The sequence below is a fragment of the Canis lupus genome, chromosome 23 (assembly GCF_003254725.2).
Source record: "Canis lupus dingo isolate Sandy chromosome 23, ASM325472v2, whole genome shotgun sequence".
In the NCBI taxonomy this organism is placed as follows: Eukaryota; Metazoa; Chordata; class Mammalia; order Carnivora; family Canidae; genus Canis; species Canis lupus.
The window spans coordinates 13,333,598-13,351,673 of NC_064265.1; the positions used below are offsets into that span (position 1 = coordinate 13,333,598).

At 39.1% G+C, this 18,076-nt stretch overlaps 1 long non-coding RNA gene across 2 annotated transcripts; it reads left to right on the forward strand.

The window, feature by feature from the left end:
• Positions 1 to 2,445: 2,445 nt before the first annotated feature.
• LOC112668905 (uncharacterized) lies at positions 2,446 to 14,881 on the forward strand. Of its 2 annotated transcripts, none has more exons than XR_007405276.1 (4): positions 2,446 to 3,003; positions 7,612 to 7,745; positions 11,332 to 11,468; positions 14,304 to 14,881. It is a non-coding gene; the product is annotated as an uncharacterized LOC112668905 (long non-coding RNA). The 2 variants fall into 2 exon arrangements; XR_007405277.1 differs by lacking the exon at positions 2,446 to 3,003 and adding an exon at positions 5,139 to 5,247 and having other exon boundaries at positions 14,304 to 14,880.
• Positions 14,882 to 18,076: the final 3,195 nt, after the last annotated feature.

Below are 18,076 nucleotides of genomic sequence, written 5' to 3' on the forward strand. Positions count from 1 at the left end.
TGACCCACACATTCTTAAGAGGGAGGGTATCACTTACAAGGGGATACACGTTGGTTCCCAGAATGGATGAATATTTATAGTATACATACACTTTAAATAAACAGATATATAGCGTATCTATGGCTTAGAAATTTCATGGGGGGGATTAAGAAAAAAATGTCTAAAATGAAAGACTCCTTGGGAGGGCGATAATGAAAAATAGGTCTAGTAAACTGATCTAGCTTATCCTGAATGATATAGTTTTAAAAGATATAATCACTGTCTTTTCTGTGTCCCTTCCTGTATCCCCCCCCCACCCTGTCTATGTCCTCTCTAGAACACTTTCAGTTACAAGTTACAAAATGAATATATATTTGAAACTTTTTAGGACAAGTGTATCCTAAATTTTCTCTTCCTTTGTCTCCCTAAGTACTTTTGCATTTTCCAGGCAGATTCTAGATTTTTATTTTTATTTTATTTTATTATTATTTTTAAAGATTTTATTTATTTATTCATGACAGACACACACACAGAGAGAGAGAGAGAGAGAGAGACAGAGACCCAGGCAGAGGGAGAAGCAGTCTCCATGCAGGGAGCCTGATGTGGGACTCGATCCCAGGTCTCCAGGATCATACCCCGAGCTGAAGGTGGTGCTAAACAGCTGGGCCACCGGGGCTGCCCGATTCTTGATTCTTAACCTGGAGACAACATTCAGTTTATCCAGGGTTTTTATAGTCTCTTGACTTCTCTTGAGTAGAAGGGTTCTTAAAGTTTTCTCAGTGTTCTTTTGTGGGAGATGAGGAAAGGGTAGCCAGGGTCACCTGGTGTATGGGGGAATTTCCAGAGGTTCATCTTGCTTTCAGGAACAGTGAAGAAAGAAATACATTTAATCTTTTGGTTAAGACACTGAGGGCTGTCATTGAGATCTGGCTAGAAGAATGATTTTGAGTTGAAGGAGGAAGTGTTGAACCCGAGCTCTATAAGTAAGTAGAGGAGGCAGATGTCTGTGGGGGCACCCTTGGACAAAATGCCTCCCCAGCTGGAGAACATTTTCTCCTGCAGTATAAAGTTAAGTGAGCCAAATATAAGTGAGCCCCTGTAATGCGAATCTACTGAACAGCCAAATGAGAAATGAGATCCTTCTTCTAAGGTAACATTCTAGATAATGTTCTGGAGATGAGCTGGTGCTCTGATGGACAGAAAAAGTGGTGGAGAGCATTTTAAGAAGATAAAGCCAAGCCAGAGTGTGGGACCATAGTGGTGCCCTTCTGCTTAATCAGGTGATGCTCTGAGGCTGAAATTGACCCCCTTGGCATATAATCATTGTTCAGTAAATATTTATTAAACTAATGCATACATAAGGGAATACCTGTCATCAACTATGATGATTCCCAGGGAAAACAACTCCAAGGACTGTGCTTTCACTACCCTGAAAGCAAGGGTGGACTAATAATTGGAGGAATGGGCATCCCCCTTTCTTTTTTCTTCTCTTTGTCTACTGCTCCCAATAATAGGCATCTTCTCTTTCCTTTTTAAAGAATGCCGGCAATGAAGAGAATGCTTTTATTTTTATTTTTTTATTTTTTTATTTTATTTTTATGTCTTTATTTATTTTATTTTTATTTTTTTAAAGACTTATTTATTTATTTGAGAGAGAGGGTCATGTGCACCCATGAGTGAGTAGGGGGAGGGGCAGAGGGAGAGAATCTTTAAGCATACTCCCCACTGAATTTGGAGCTTGACAAGGGGCTTAATCCTGCAACCCATGAGATCATGACCCAAGCAGAAACCAAGAGTCAGATGCTTAACCAACTGTGCCACCCAGGTGCCCCATCTTTTCTTTTTTCAATCTGCCAGGTGTTGAAGATTTCTTTTGAATAGTTCCCATGTATGCTGACTTTAGCTACAATTGGGAGGCTTTCTGAAAAAGCACCTCTATTTTTTATCCTGTTATTCTATAAATCCTCGTTACTCAAGGGTAGTGTGCAGACCAGCAGAATGGGTCTCACCCGAGAGCTTATTAGAAATGCAAAATCTGAGGCCTGGTCCCAGGCCTACCGAATTAGAATCTGCATTTTGTAAGATTCCCAGGTGAATCATATGCAAATGTTTGAGTGGCGCTGCTCTAACTATCAAGACAATGTTTTACCTCTTATAAATAATAAAACCATAAAATAAAGGAAAGATTGTGCATATAAGTAATTGTTCACACCTATGAGCTGGACAAGAAAAGCACTATGTGGAGAGCTGCTTCAGAGACCTCTATCTCCTCCACACAGTGAACCTCTTTGTGCTTCTTCCTAGGGGGTGAGATGCCCCTGTTGGATGTCCTTTTCATGTTGCTGACTGCATCAGAAAGAGAGCTGATCCATGTCTTTATGATGACGATATGGTAAAAGGAGGATTTGCCCTTTTCTCCATTTTAAATCCACAGCTGCGCAACTGTTGTTTTTGAAAAGGTTACATACATATCTAATAGAGTATTTCTTAAGAAAAATTAAGGACTCCTTAATACAGAGACATGTGTTTTATTTGGAATACATTTTATTGTCAGAACTTTTCCTTAACTGAACTGCTTACCTGAGCATAAGAACTATTCAGATACCAGGTGTCTTGTTATAGGAATTTAGAAATGCTTGTTATGAACCCATGAAGTGCTTGCTATACTTTATAGCCTTGTGGTTCTCAAACTTGAGCATGCATCAGAATCTTTTGCAGACCTCATTAAGAATAGGTTACTGAGCTCCATCTCCAGAGTTCCTGATCCAGGCAGTCAAGTGGGCCCCAAGAGTTTGCATTTCTAACCATTCCCAGGTGGTACTTTCATGGCTGGTCCCATCCATACTTTGGAGAACCACTGTTATAAAGTTCTTAGAAAATATTGGGTCTCTCTGATTAAAGTGGATGATCTCTGTATGGCCCAAGAGCCTTTGGCTTGATTTCATTTTGATTATTACATTATTGTTTTTTACTGCAACTTTAGGTGGTGAGTACCATCTTGGACCAAGAGAAAAAGCCAACCAGGTATGCTAGAGAAAGAAGACAGATGGCTACTGGGCGACTGACACTCTAGAACTACCATGCCTGCCCAGCCTGCTAGTGGCTGGGCTGTTAGGCTAGAAGTAATCATCTTTCTCATTGACGCCTCTATTATTTTGAGTCCATGACACAGAAGCCCAAATGATATTCTAACTTATGCCAGAGGATACTGTGACTATTCTATCAACTGGAGAGAACCTCTGAAGATTTTTCCAGATATAAAACCATAAAAGAGTCTGGAAAAGCAGTAGAGAAAACATATTCTTTGTTTTGTTGGATTTTTTGTTTTTATGTGTTTGAAAGGAAAAGGTCTCTGAATAAACACTTCCAAAAATAATTATGAGAAAAGGTAAGATGAAGCTGATAGAGAACAAGGCCTTAAGAGGCTTAATGGTAATCCAGATCAAATCTCACAGAAACTGGATCTGAGCACAATGTGTCTGTTATCTATATCGTTTTCAGGTCAAGAGCAATGCTTATGGGGTAAACCTATAGCACTGTCAAAGGAGGCAAATAGTACAGTTTTAGGCACCTTGACTTGAGGAAGGAATTTGAAATAAAGTCTTTCATGATAGCTTTGTGGCTAAAATTTTAAAAATGTGGGTTGGAGTTCACTATGGACATATAGACAGAATTGTGTCTGGTTAATTAACTCTACCTTGAATGTTGCTCAATAGTCCCATTCTAACTAATGTATCATCAAGTTACTTTTGACTATAAATCACAGAAAACCCAGCTAATAGTGACTTAAGCAGTAAGTAAGGACAGTTATTTCTCATAACAAGAACTCTGAAGGTGAGCATAATAGATATAAGGGAACATAGTAAAAAAGATGTGACTGCTGATCGACCTGTGAGCTGGACCTGGGCACTTGGAGGCTCCTCACCACCCACCCCCCATGCTTGGAATGTGGGTTCTCCTTGCCCTTGCTTCTCAAGGACATAGCCTTGAGATGGTGATGTGGTGTTAAGAACACCTGCACGGTATACATGACTGAGCGCAGTTAGGGCCTCTTTGTAAACTTTTATATTTGGAGGGTGGGTATGGGGATTTATTCATTTTGCTGCTGCCGCCCTAGACAAGACTTCTATGTAAGTTCCCTTTGGTATTATTAAAATTGCCTACCAACCAACATGTAGTAGCCTTTTTCTTTGGTCTCTTCCTTCCATCAGCAGCACACAGGCTTTCAGATTATACCACATTATACCAGAAAACTCCCCAGATGATTGTAAACCTATGATAGACTAGTTCAGAAGTTCCTCCATCTTTGTAAAATTGACTCTGCCTTCGTGTTTGTGACTTCATAGTCACAAGATGGCTGTTAAAGCTCCAGGCTTCACACTGACATTCAAAGGTAGAAGTAATGAAGTAATTGATGTTAAGGGAGTACAATTTGTTGGCTTTGCTTTTTTGTTTGTTTTAATGGGAGCAAAATATTTCCCTATTCCTTCCTCCTCATAGATGTCCCCTTATGTCTCACTAGCAACCATTAGCTATAAGGAAAACTGGAAAATTGGGTTTCTGGCTTTTTTTAGCCTCTATACTTGAAAGAGAGTAAAGAATAGAAAGTTGGGAAAAATGGCTATTGGATGAGTTGACCAATTATGCCTGCCACATTGGGAAAGAGATCTTTGGGGTATTTGTAGGATCCTGCAGTGCTAACAAGAGGAAACCATTAATTAGCAGCTTGAAAAAAAAAGGCATGAAAACCATGACTATAGTATTTCCAAATGATACCCGGTGAGGACAGTTCATATCTTAGATGACAGAATTTGTTTTCAGAAATCATATTTGTTCCCAAAGATAAAAACTTTATGTATAGATGGCACGTAATTACCTAAGCACAGAGGCCTACTTGGCTGGGCATGAGTTAATGTGAAAATGCCACTGGGTTTAGACTGGTCACTGATTCCAATATGAGTAACTGAGAGAAAATCTGATGGAATTCACAGAAATAAAAAATACACAAATTATGAGTTATTCAGCTACAGGTAGTCTTTCTCCTTTTATTTTTTGGTGATTCTTTCTTTCTTTCTTTCTTTCTTTCTTTCTTTCTTTCTTTCTTTCTTTCTTTCTTTCTTTCTTTCTTTCTTTCTTTCTTTCTTTCTTTCTTTCTTTTTTTCGTAGGCTCCACCTGGTAGAGCCCAAGGTGAGGCTGAACTCATGGCTCTGAGATGAAGACCTGAGCTGAGATCAACAGACCAAGGCTCAAAGGATTGAGCCACCCAGGTGCCCCTTTATCTCTATTTCTAGGATTCATTCATTCATTCAGGATAGCTTCATTGACCATATGCAATGGGCAGGATATAGTGCCCGGCGCTAGAGAAATGGCAATGCAAAGATAGCAAACCATTCAATATGTAGAAAAGGCATTTAATTAGAAAGCATAATCCTACAAAAATTAGAAGTCAAGGAGACTAGGAAGCTGGACAAATGGAGGTTTCGATTTGGCCTTAGGGTTGCAGGAAGATTTCTCTGCAGAAGTAGTAATTCTGCTAAGGCTGGACAGAAAGACACTTGCCAAGCAGATTCACAGGAGGACGCAGGTACAGGCAGAGAAAACTGGCACTTTTGGAAACGCTGGCATGGAGCAGAGCATTCCTGTGTGGTTTCCAGAATGGATCTGAAGGGAGTGTGTGTGGGGGTGTGTGTGTGGGAGGCAGGAAGTTATCTGGAGAGGAGGCTGCAAAATTGTGCCAAGGTGGGTCGTTCACTGCTTTATGGGCCATGCTAAGGACGTTGATCTTTATTTTAAAGGTATTGGAATGCATTGCTTTTCCCTGTGGAAGGATTCCCTGGCTGGTGTGGACAGAAAGAGCTGGAGGGGGCAAAACGGATGCAAAGAAGCTGGCTGATAACTTATTGTACTACTGGCAGCTGGGACTTTGGGAGTAGAGAGAAGGAGAGAGATTTAGGGTTTGAAGATGGATTGGGTGTGGGGGGAGGGGGAGGGAGGTTTCAAGACCGACTCCTAGTGTCTGGATTTTGAGAACTGAGCAGATGGCTTTGCACTCTCTGAGAACACGCTGAGCCGAAGGTGTGTGGGAGATGTCGGAGGGGCTCTGTGTGTGCAGTGGGATTTCCAGGCCTGGAGCTCTGCAGTAAGGTCTGGGTGGTCAGGTGCTTACAGACGGGGAGGCATGAGGGTGTGGGCAAGGTTGTTCAGGCAGAGAGCACTGGGAGGGAATAAAAGCAGGCCTAGCCCGGTGCCTAGAGGAACTGACAGACAAGTTTGAGATAAGGAGGAAGACCTGGCAAATGACTCTGAGAAGTGAGATGTCGGGAGGTGGGAGGAAAACCAGGAGGGCCTGGCACCGCCGACACCAGAGAGTGTTGCAAGGAGGGACACATGCACACATGCCCAATGCATGCTTTACCTGCAGAAAGTTTGGTGGCCTGGAAGGAGCGAGTACCCTCCTTCCTTTCTTCTCATTTGAAATTAAAATACATTCTCCCAAATTAGGTATACTTAATAAATAATGTTTAAAATTCACAATTCTCAGGGTGCCTGGGTAGCTCAGTCTGATAAGAGTCTGCCTTCAGCTAAGGTCGTGATTCTGTTGTCCTGGGATTGAGTCCCACCTTGGGCTTCCTGCTCTGCAGGGGCCTGCTTCTTCCTCTCCCTCTGCCCCCTACTTGTGCTTTCCCTCTCTCTCTCTCTCTCTCTCTCTCTTTAGAGCTCTCTTTCCCTCTCAAATAAATAAATAGAATCTTAAAAAAAAAAAAATTCCCTATTCTCAATATGTAAATTGTATGAGCTTAACCTTTGACCCTTCTCACTTTGTAAACCACTCAACCTAAATTACGTTTCCGTGATTATTTTTTTCCCCCTCTGTGAGCCAGTGGCCCTGAATAGAAAGCAAGTTTCCAACCCCTCCGTTCTAGAGGTTTGCATTTCAAAAGACCCTACAGCTGCTGGCCCGGTGCTGAGAAGGGTTTGCAGTCAATCCCGCCTTTTCACTTCCTCTGCCCAGGGAACAGCCGGCTGCGCACCAAATGAGGATGGGGTGTTGACCTCCAGTTGGCCCCAATCCACTGTGCATTTCAAAGCAGATTAGGAGACACTTTGAACAAGCCCTCGCCTGCACATCAGGTGTCCTTCCCTCCGCCTTAGGTGGAACTAGAGCTGAGAGCCATGAATTGTTAATGTTGATCTGAAACTGGGTTTTCAATAATTCCTGCCTTGGTCCCTTCTCTGGATGAAAATCACACTCCAGAGGAGGAACAAGGCCGTCCTCAGAGGAGATGTGGATGTGATCGCTGACAAATTAGAGACGAGAAATTTGGGGACAAAATACAAGTTGATTTGGTTATTTTTTCAGGTCACTCATTTTTCATTATAAAGGTGTGTACAAATTATGCCTGACAACGTCCCCCCCTTTTTCGGCTGCTAGGGGTGATTTCTGGCGAGGCATTTGGTCTGGTGTCATTCATATTTTTAGTGGCCATAGTCAAATAATAGCTTTTGTTCGGTGGTGTACAATTTTGGATCCTAAGGCACTTTAAACACACATACACATACACAACTTTGGCTTACTAGACTTTTTATTTTTATATTTATTTATTTTAAGATTTTATTCATGTATTCATTAGAGACACAGAGAGGCAGAGACACCGGCAGAGGGAGAAGCAAGTTTCCTGTGGGGAGCCCGACGTGGGACTCTACCCCAGGACCCTGGGACCACAACCTGAGCTGAAGGCAGGCGCTCAACCACTGAGCTATCCAGGTGCCCCAGGAAACTTTTTATTTATTTTATTTTATTTTATTTTATTTTATTTTATTTTATTTTATTATTTTATTTTATTTTATTTTTTATTATTTTTAAGATTTATTTATTTTAGACACACACACACACAGACACAGAGGCAGAGACACAGGAGGAGGGAGAAGCAGGCTCCATGCCGGGAGCCCCACGCAGGACTCGATCCTGGGACTCCAGGATCGCGCCCTGGGCCAAAGGCAGGCGCCAAACCACTGAGCCACCCAGGGATTCCCCCCCAGGAAACTTTTTATTTTTAATCTCAAACACTTGCTTTGTGTCACTGACTTTCCATGAATTTCTCTCCCCCCCAGCTTCCGGACAGGCCCACCCACCCAGTTTCTTAGGCTGCTGCTTCTTCTGTCATCTGCAACCCTCTTCCCCTTTCCTTGCTACCTGGAGTTCTCTCCAGGCACAGTGACACAGGACAGTGAGAAAAATGACCTACTCCAGCTGGGAAATATTCCCTCGTGATATTTGCAATAGTAAAATTTTAGCCTCATGTCAGGGAGGGAATGGAGCCTACCCCTTGCAGGAAGGAGTTTCTCTTTCCAGCCTGAAAAACGCATGGGCAGAGAGCACACAGAAAGGATGAGGAAAACATTGGATAACCAGGCTTTCCAAATATAATATTGTCAGCACGGGAATACCAAAGTCATAGGGTTTAAAAGGGCCTTCAGGGGTCATTTAGTGCAATCCCCTGCCTCCAGGCAGGATGGGATCTGAAGTATTTTAGAAAGGTGGTTGTCTGTATCTGATTTTAAACAGCCTTCAGGGAAAAAATTCCACAGCTTCTCTTAGTAAGCAGATCTAATCTATAATAGTAGTGATGAAAATGAGGATGGTAAAAAAGGAAAAAAGAAAAAAAATGAGGATGGTTTACGCAGATATGTCTGATGGCATCACTGTCAATTAATGAAGAACCTATGGGCACAATTGGACTGTTGCACATCTGGTTTTCCAAGTCGATTCCTCTTTTCCAACTGTCTCATTTTAGCCTTCATTTCACAGCCTTGACAGACCAAAGGCCCTTTTTTTCTTGCTCCTAACACAGTTCTCTTGCTGTATTTTAAAGTAGTTTCTTTTTGTTTGGGCCTTAGGGGAGAAGAGGCCAGCTGGCTCCTTTCTGCTCTGGGTTATCTTTTGTAGACAAGAAATTGTTCTTGTTATTTCTGATGTGTCTAAAGTTTGTACTTTATTACATACTCAATAGGATTGGCATTATTAATGGAAATCACAACAAAAAATTAAGATAGAACTGCTCATGATCTTGCCACATCAGTGGCTCAAATATTTCATTTTGAAGGGGTTTCTTCTAGTATCTGCCCATGCGTATATAAAGCTTTCTACATCATTTTTATTAGCTATACCTTCATGTTCTGTTTTTCAAAATTTACCAATTATCAGTTAAGGACTTCCCTTTTCCTCAGAACTATTTTATAAATCAGCAAAATCAAGTCCTGTATTGGTTTTCCCATAACTTACTTACACAACCATTCTCTTCTTGTTTGAGCATTGAAATAATTTCCAATTTTTAAAAACAAAAAACAAAATTTCCAAATTTTAAAAACAAAACAAAATAAAACAAAAACAAAATTTCCAATTTTTAAAAATATTGATGTAATGACAAATAGAACTCCCCTAGCTAGCCCAAAAGAGGTTGGAATAAGCAGACATGAAATGTTATTTATTTATTTTAAAAAATTTTATTTATTTATTCATGAGAGACAGAGAGAGAGAGAGGCAGAGACACAGGCAGAGGGAGAAGCAAGCTCCATGCAAGGAGCCTGATGTGGGACTCGATCCTGGGACCTGGGCTAAATTTGGCAGATGCTCAACTGCTGAGCCACCCAAACATCCTCAGACATGGAATTTTACATAGCTATTCTAAATATGTTTAAGAATCTAGTGGCAAAGGGGCACCTGGGTGGCTCAGTGGTAGAGCATCTGTCTTGGACTCGGTTTGTGATCCTGGGGTCCTGGGATCGAGTCCCACATATGGCTCCCTTCATGGAGCCTGCTTCTCTCTCTGCCTATGTCTTTGCCTCTCTCTCTCTCTCTGTGTGTGTGTGTTTCTCATGAATAAATAAAACCTTTAAAAAAAAGAATCTAGTGGAAAAGATAGGTAGCATGTGTAAACAAGTAGTTTACACAATAAGACACCAAGGAAAATGTTAAAAGGAATCAAATGGAAATGCTAGAACTGAAAAATATCTATCAGGATCACTTATCATAAGTGAATTAGAAAGCATCAGCGAACATGGAGACAAGTTAACAGAGATTATACAAGCTGGAAACAAAGAAGAAATAAGTATAAAAAACTAAAAGGAAAAAAAAAAACAAAAAACAAAAAACAAAACTAAAAGGTACATCTGAGACCTTACGGAAACCATCAAATGATCTAACATGTACAGAAGGAGACCCAGAGAGACAGAGAATGGGTATTAGAAATATTTAAAGAGATGATGGACATGAGTTTTTCCAAACTGATGAAATAGAATGACCCATAGTTTCTAAGAAACTCAATGAACTCCAAGCAGGAAAAATTCGAAAGAAACCATAGGCAAACAGTCAATTTCTGAAAAACAAAGAGAGAGAGAAAATTTGTAAAATTGACATAAAGAAAAGAAACAGAACTTATAGAATAATGGTGGATTTTTCACCAGGAATAATGTGCATAATATATACATATATCTATATACACACATATATATTCTGTAAAAGATTATTGACCACTTAAAACACAGTAAGAAAAATGTTATGATATATGGAAGATATAAAATTAACTTATGTGCCAAGTTCACAAAGGCCAGGAGAGGCAAATACAACCTGAATTACTCCTAAGGTAGTTTGACATTATTTTACCATGATAACCTGAGATTCGCATTTAAATTTCTACTTTAATCGCTAAAAAGTAATACAAAATATGTATTTTTTAAATGGAAGCAATAACATGGAATACTAAAAAACAACAACAAAACAAAACGTGATTAACCCAAAAGGTAGGAAATTAGTAAGAGGAAAAAAGAGATGGGAGACACAAGAAAAAATATGAAGATGCTACCTTAAATTCTACCATAGCAATAATGACATTGAATGTAAATGGATGAAAAATGTTCTACATAAAAGGCAAAGAATCTTAGATTACATAAAGAAGCAAGAGCCAATGATATGCTGTTTACATGAGGCAAACTTTATTAAAAAAATAAAAAGTTGATAGAGGGTGGGCACCCGTAAACAGTAAGCATAAGAAAGCTGGTCTGGTTTTATTACTATCAGAAAAATAGACTTCATTGCGAGGAATACTACCAAAAAAAGAGGGAAACTTCATAATGATGATGAAAGGGTCAGTTAGAACAATCCTAGAAGTGTATGCATCTAATGACAGAACACCAAAATACTCGAAGCAAAATTGATAGCACTAAAGGGAGAAACAGACAAATCTGCTGTCATGAAGGTTATTGAAAAGTCTTGCAAGACCCTTGTATTCCCAACTCATCCAACTCACATAGGGACACTCCCAGACTGACCAAAATTTCTGGGACTTTCTCAGGTGGCTCGTGCCTCTGGAGCTATGAGAGAAGAGGAGCTTTGGCCTGTGACATGAGTAGATGAGCCTTCACTACAGAGCAGTCCTGGAAGTGATCACACCATGGAAAGATATGAACACTCAGACCTGCCACTTGCCAGGTGAGACCTCTGCACTCAGCTATGAAGAACCTTTCATTCCCTAGTGATGATGATTTATTGGTGCACCATGATGTAAATAATGTGGAACACTATGGTTTGTCATTTTGTTCTCCCTGCCCTTCCCTGCCTCCTTCCCACTGACTTATATTCCAAGTGGAACTTTCTATGGTGCCACTGGGAGTCAGAGCCACTAGGCCCTAGTGGCTCTGACAATTTGGGGCTATTCTCTGGCAGCTGCTGGTGCCATATTGGGCCTGCTGTTGGATGCAAAGCTCTTCCCCAGGCCATTCTGGAAATGCTAGACAGGTCTGAGGGCCCTCCTTGAAGGTAGGAGTTTGGTCCAGCCCTTAGTGGTGCTACCCATTACCCAGAAGGTGGTGATATGGGCTTTCTTGTAGACAAAAGACAATTTGTAGGGAGAAAGAACCTGGTATAATTTTTAAGAAAAAGTAAAATTTCTGAGTTCAGGAATTTTAAGAGAGATTATGAAGCACTAGAGTCCCTTTTGAATGAGGCCAGCCTTAAGACCAAGTTATCAAAACTGCTGAGCCTGGAGGCAAATAATAAAAAATGGAAAATGCTCATTCTTGAGGTAAAAATAGACTTGTCAGTAAAAGAGTAAAGGCAAGAGAAATCGAAATGTCCGGGGTGAGGGGTGATGAGGGTCACATCACAAGGATGCTCTGTCACTAGCAGATGAATCGGAAGCCATTCAGTACCAAGTGGCTGAGGCCAAGACAGTTGTAAAGTTCTGTTAGAACAGCAAAGAACAACTAAATGACAGCATTAAAAATAAGTGTGGATGAAAATGCCTATCTTCAGGAAAGCATTAGATGACTTTCGTATTAAAGGTTTAAAAGGATGGAAAGAGTAAAAAACCCAGTGAACAGAAACAAAAAAGGAGCAGTCCTCAAACTTTTTGGTATCAGGACCCTTTCCATTCTTAAAAATTATTGAGGACCCCAAAGGGCTTTTGTTTACCTGGGTCATATCTCTTGATATTTACTGTATCAGAAATTATAATGGGAAAAATTTAAGGATGATATTTATATGTTATTGTGTTTTTCAAAACAATTAATTATACAATTATTTGTGATTTATTATCACAAACCTCTTGCATTTTAAAAATCACATTTTAAAGAAAAATTGACAATCTTTTCAAAAAATTGGAAAAATGAGAAGATTAATGTTATCCTATATATTTACAAATTTTTTTGTAAAAGTCTGGCTTAATGGAAGAAGACTGGATTATGTCCATTTCTGCATTCAGTATGTTGCAGTGTGTTGCCATAACTCAAGGATATGAAGAAAATCCTGTCTTAAACAAATACTTAGTTAGAAAAGGGAGGAGTATGTTCATGACCTTTTTAGATAATTGTGGATGTACTTTTTTGTTAGTATATAAAGCTTGACCATTGTTTGTGAAAGGTAGTTGCCATGTGGAATGTGATACCATATCAGTGAAATTTTCATGCTCTGTTACATTCAAATTAATTGGTATATCTTGCACTTTGAATAGATTATTATTATTATTATTATTAATTATTATTTTTTTACTTATGCATGATTTTGTGACATCATGTATTGGCCATTTCAAAGATATTGGTTCACCGACTTATTTGAATCTTCCAAATGTTAACATATTTCATTATAAAATATCAAAATATTATGCTTGTTAATAACACCACTGATTTAATCAGAAAAGGCTTTTTAGGTATTGGGAAGCTGTCAAGCTCATGTAACAGAGGCAATTTTTTTCCCCCGAAATTGTAATATTCATTTGAAAACTTGAATTTTATCAATGACAAAAAATACTGTCAGTTGTTTTCCTGGAAGTGACAGACTCACTTTATTTATTTTCAAGAAAGTGTCTGCCAAATACCTAAATCTATATAGCTTGTCAGTTTTCCTATGTAAAAATAGTGTTCTTTGAAAAAAGTGGCTAGTTCAGCTTGCAACTCAATCAGTTGCATACATGCTTTCCCTCCAGATAATCATTTTACTTCAGCATGAAGTCAAAGTGTTTTATGTTTTGTTCCCATTTTGTTCAAGATATTAGAACAATATGTATCAAAGGATCACATTTTAATAAAATCTGTAGGTTTTGTTTCTGCTTCATCAAGTCCGTACTTAAGTGGAGCTGGCTTTAAAAAAAAATTGTTTTAACCCCAAATTGCAAGGTGATAAAGAATACAATTTGGTGCCTTTACCTTGACTTATATTGGAATGGCACCGGTTTTACCCATCATTGTTTCTGCATCTCAATGCAAACATCAAAAAAAGAAATAATGTCTTAGTTTATTATAAAAATAGTTTTGACCTCGTGGCCTCTCTAAAGTAGTCTTGAGGACCCTCCAGGGGTCCACAGATCATACTTTCAGAACCACTGCTCTAAATCATGGGTGGAAAAAGTTCTACATGAGAAGGAACATCAAATCAAGACTCTGGCTATATGGCAGCTGAAGATGGCAGTTTGGGCTGCTGTCCGTGGAAAAGATAGCAGGGATGATCCATGACCAGTCAATGTGAGCTTTGAGGAAACTAATTAATGCTGCCAAACTGAATGCTTCCTTATAAACCCTGGAAATAGAAAATAGCCAACAGCCTTTCCTCCCCATGTGCAAGAAAGAGTTTACTCTTTTGCTTCAGACATTACTCATGTTTCTGCACCAGTAAGACTCACAGGTTTTAATGTTCTTGGTGGTTTTTTTGTTTGTTTGTTTGTTTTTTTAGGGAGAAGTTGGTGCAAGTCTTTAAAAATAGGGCCTGATAGGACCCATCCTGAAGATGCTGTTGGTAATTTAGGTCATCCTGATATATCTTTACCACTTGCAGGTGAAAGTGCAGACTTTTCCTCTCAACCACAATATCCAGTTGAAGATTCTATGCTGGGAATGAACCATGGGACTTTATTATGAACCTGTGTGAAGTCCTAAAACTACTTCCCACAGGGGATTTTCCTGGCCCTTTATCCTCCACTGGTGCTGAGGAACATCTACCCACCGAGAAATTTCCTTGTGACTCCTGCCAAGAACTGAATTTCACCCCTCCTGCAAAGGGGGTGAGTTCTTGAGGGCTGACTCAGCCTTCCAAAGAGCCTCTTTCTGTCTAAACCAGGACATTCATGCTAATAATGTTTCTGTCACTTTCTTAAAGACATTTTGAATTCTTATTTAGTTTAACAGCTGTTGTTTAAGTGATTGTGCATTTGTTCAAATTGAAGCTTGATAGAATTCTTAGGGTAGTATTTTGTAAGTAGTGGAGTTGTTTTATAAATTAGAATCTTATGAATGAATTATTTCCATTTTATTGCACTCTCTAGGTAGTAGATTTGTATTTTGACTTGATTAACCAGTCCAGCAAAACACCAGCTATAATAGGCATTCTGCATGAGCAACTATACACATTTAAAGTTGTGAAGGCCATTTTTCTTTGCTGAGAATTAGATGTTCTGTTATAGTATTGAGAACATTGTGAAAGTTGTTTGAAGTTTCCTGAATAAATTTTCATTGGTTTTAAAAAGTAGCATATAAACAAATAAAGTGGTATCAAAGAATTTTTTTTTTGTTTCAGAGTTGGAACTGGGGTGAAAGTCTTAAGTGCCCAAGCATCTAAAGTTGTCACATCACCCACGTGTTCCATCCTAAAGAGAGATCCAAAAAACTAACTCTACCCTGCAGAACTAGCTCATCACTTATCTCTATTCTATATTTATGGGAAGGCAGAGGAATTGGGGATGTTACTAGTGAGAGTCTGTGGAGAACTGAAGGAGTGCTGTTTCTTCTCATTCCTCTTCCCCTACACCTTAAGTCAAGTTGAGCCAAGGGGGGCTCAACGGAACTCCTGGAGGCATGTCCTGTATTGGGGAACACAGACAGGTGTCTGGTCCATACCTAAAAATATCTACAGGTGAGAGGCTAATTATAGCTTCGCTTGAGGTCAGGGCATTGAGAGGGTGGCTGCAGGAGCAAAGGGCACTTTCAGTGGTAGTTGGAGCAAGGGTGACTTTTGGAAGGTCACTGAACTTGTTTTGAAACATTGTGCCCAAGAGGGGTGCCTGTGCCAAAGTGCTAACCCCAAAGCAAGAGTTTGTGCTCAACTCAAACAAGGTAGTGGGAGGCCACTAAGTGGGGAGCTCTCCTCCCAAAGGGACCAAAGAGAAAGGGTGACTAGTTTTGAGGTATCTGCCCACTTCCACAGCTCTGACCCCAGATTTACATTAGTCAAGTAAGACTTTTCACCCCCTTTACTTCTCTTCCTTAGCCCCCATCCTGAACAAGGAACAGATGAAGGAAATAAAACAAAGGATAGAAAAACCTGTCTCCCTTCCTCCCTGCCCACCACTGCCTCTCAATCTTTATTACAGGTTTCTAAGCTCAGATAGGACCAAGAGGTTTAAATTAAATGAGATTAAAGTCTTGATTCAGATTTTAAAGATTTTATTCATTTATTTGAGAGAGAGAGAAGGAGAGAGAGCACACAAGCAGAGGGAGGGACAGATGGAGAAGGAGAAACAGACTCCCTGCTGAGCCAATGCAGCTTGATCCAAGGACACTGGGATCCTGACCTGAGCTGAAGGCAGATGCTTAACTGACTGAGCCACCCAGGTGATCAGCCACCTCTAATTCAGATTTTATTAAACATTTTAATACCGCCAAATAAGAAAGTTTTTAAATTTAATACTTTAAAGTGACTGAAAAGGCTGTAGGATCTGTTTTAAATATCATCCAACTAAAAACAAATGTTTTAAAAGGCAGATATTTTGATATTTTACTCTCACTAGGTTTGGACTGTTAAATATGTTCATTACAATACTGATGAATATTCTTGGGCATGCACTTTTATTCTCTGTTGGAGCAATTTCCTTAAGATGGGTGTCAGGTGTGGAGTAATTGGTCAAAGGTTATGAACATCATTATGGTTTCAGATAAGCAATTGTTAAATTGACAACCCATGTTTACCAATATAAACAGTCACTAGCAACATAGGAAAAAATCAATTTCTTGCCAAACTTCATTGAACTGCCACAACCCTTGTGAGATATCTCAAGTCAGGGTCATGATAATATAATGTAGAAAGTAGAATAGTGTTCAGAGCTTCTAGTTTTCACTTTGTACCTATGACTCTTCTCTTTGGGGAAAAACACACTAATGTTCATGCAGATTTTGTTTTGCAAAAACAAAAATATGTTTATATAGTACATATTTGTATTCACTTTGTTGTATTTTCCCACATCCATACACCAGTTCTGCCTTAATGGGTGTTCCAATTTCTTCTAATAAAGATAATAATATACATTAAAAATTCAACACTGAGGAAAGATCACATTAAATTTCTCATAATTAATTAATTAATTGATTGATTTTACAAACATTGTAGTCTTTTTTCCCCTCTTCCTCCCTCTTTTTTCTTTATTATTGCATTCTATATTGTACATTTATTTCAGGGTACTGTGTTGTGCCATGTGGCATTTATTTATTTAATATATAGATACTGTATATACAGGCTTGAATTAGAAAGCAAACAAACATAGCATCTGCCCCCTGGAGTTTCCATCCTACTGGAGTTCTCTTTCACTTTCTACTTTGCCTTCTAAAGGTAAGCTTAATACTTAAACCTAAAACTTTGGCCCTTAATTAATAGTGATCTTACTAGTAGCCAACACAACATGGGAAAATTAATTAGAAACATAGGTTACAGTTGCTGAGGAAATGCACAGTTATTCACAGTTCTGGGGATGGAGAGAATTTTTCCTGTGAGTCTTCATTAAAGAGATACCTTATGATGCAGAGAACAGTGTTCTCAACATTATCTCATTAGTTCAAATGAAATTTCGTAGCACTGTTTTCTATTATGTTTTTCAAAACAGATCAATGACCTAATGCCAAACACAATACAGAAAAATATCTTCTCTAAGGAGTACAAAGCTTGTGGACTAGGCACACAGCTTTCTGTCTTAACCAGGTGACATGATTTAGAGAGTCCAGAGTCTAAATTTCAGATACTAGAAGTATACAAGGACCACACAGATTTCCTGGAATCATCCATTAACAATATCTTGTACAACAGAACTTTCTGTGAGAATAGGGTAGCAGGGTGGTTTGAGAGTATACTTCATGATGAGTGTAGTTATTCTATGTCACTAATTTATAATGCCTAAGGATATTTTAATAGTCTCTGCAATGTGTTAGACACTGTACTAGGAACTTGGTGTAGGGAGGTGGATTAGATGCAACCCTACCCTACCACATTGCTCATAGTCTCAAAGGGAATCAAGATTTATACACAAAATATAAGATACTAAACTTCAAGGGCCATAAAAAGAGTTCATATAAAGGGAAATTCATTCCTTCATTTAACAAATACTTATTGAGTGCCTAGTACTGCCAGGTACTGTGCTAAGTGTTGGTGATACAAACTGTTTAACAAGAGGCCTACCAACAAAATTTTAGAAATGAAAAAAAGTGTCATTTATAAAAGCGCCCAAATTATCAAATACCTGTTCATAAATCTAACATTAGACATGAAATATCTTTACAAACATTGTACAGAGAAATGAAAAAAAGACCTAAATAAGTGGAAAGATATACTATGTTCATGGATTGGAG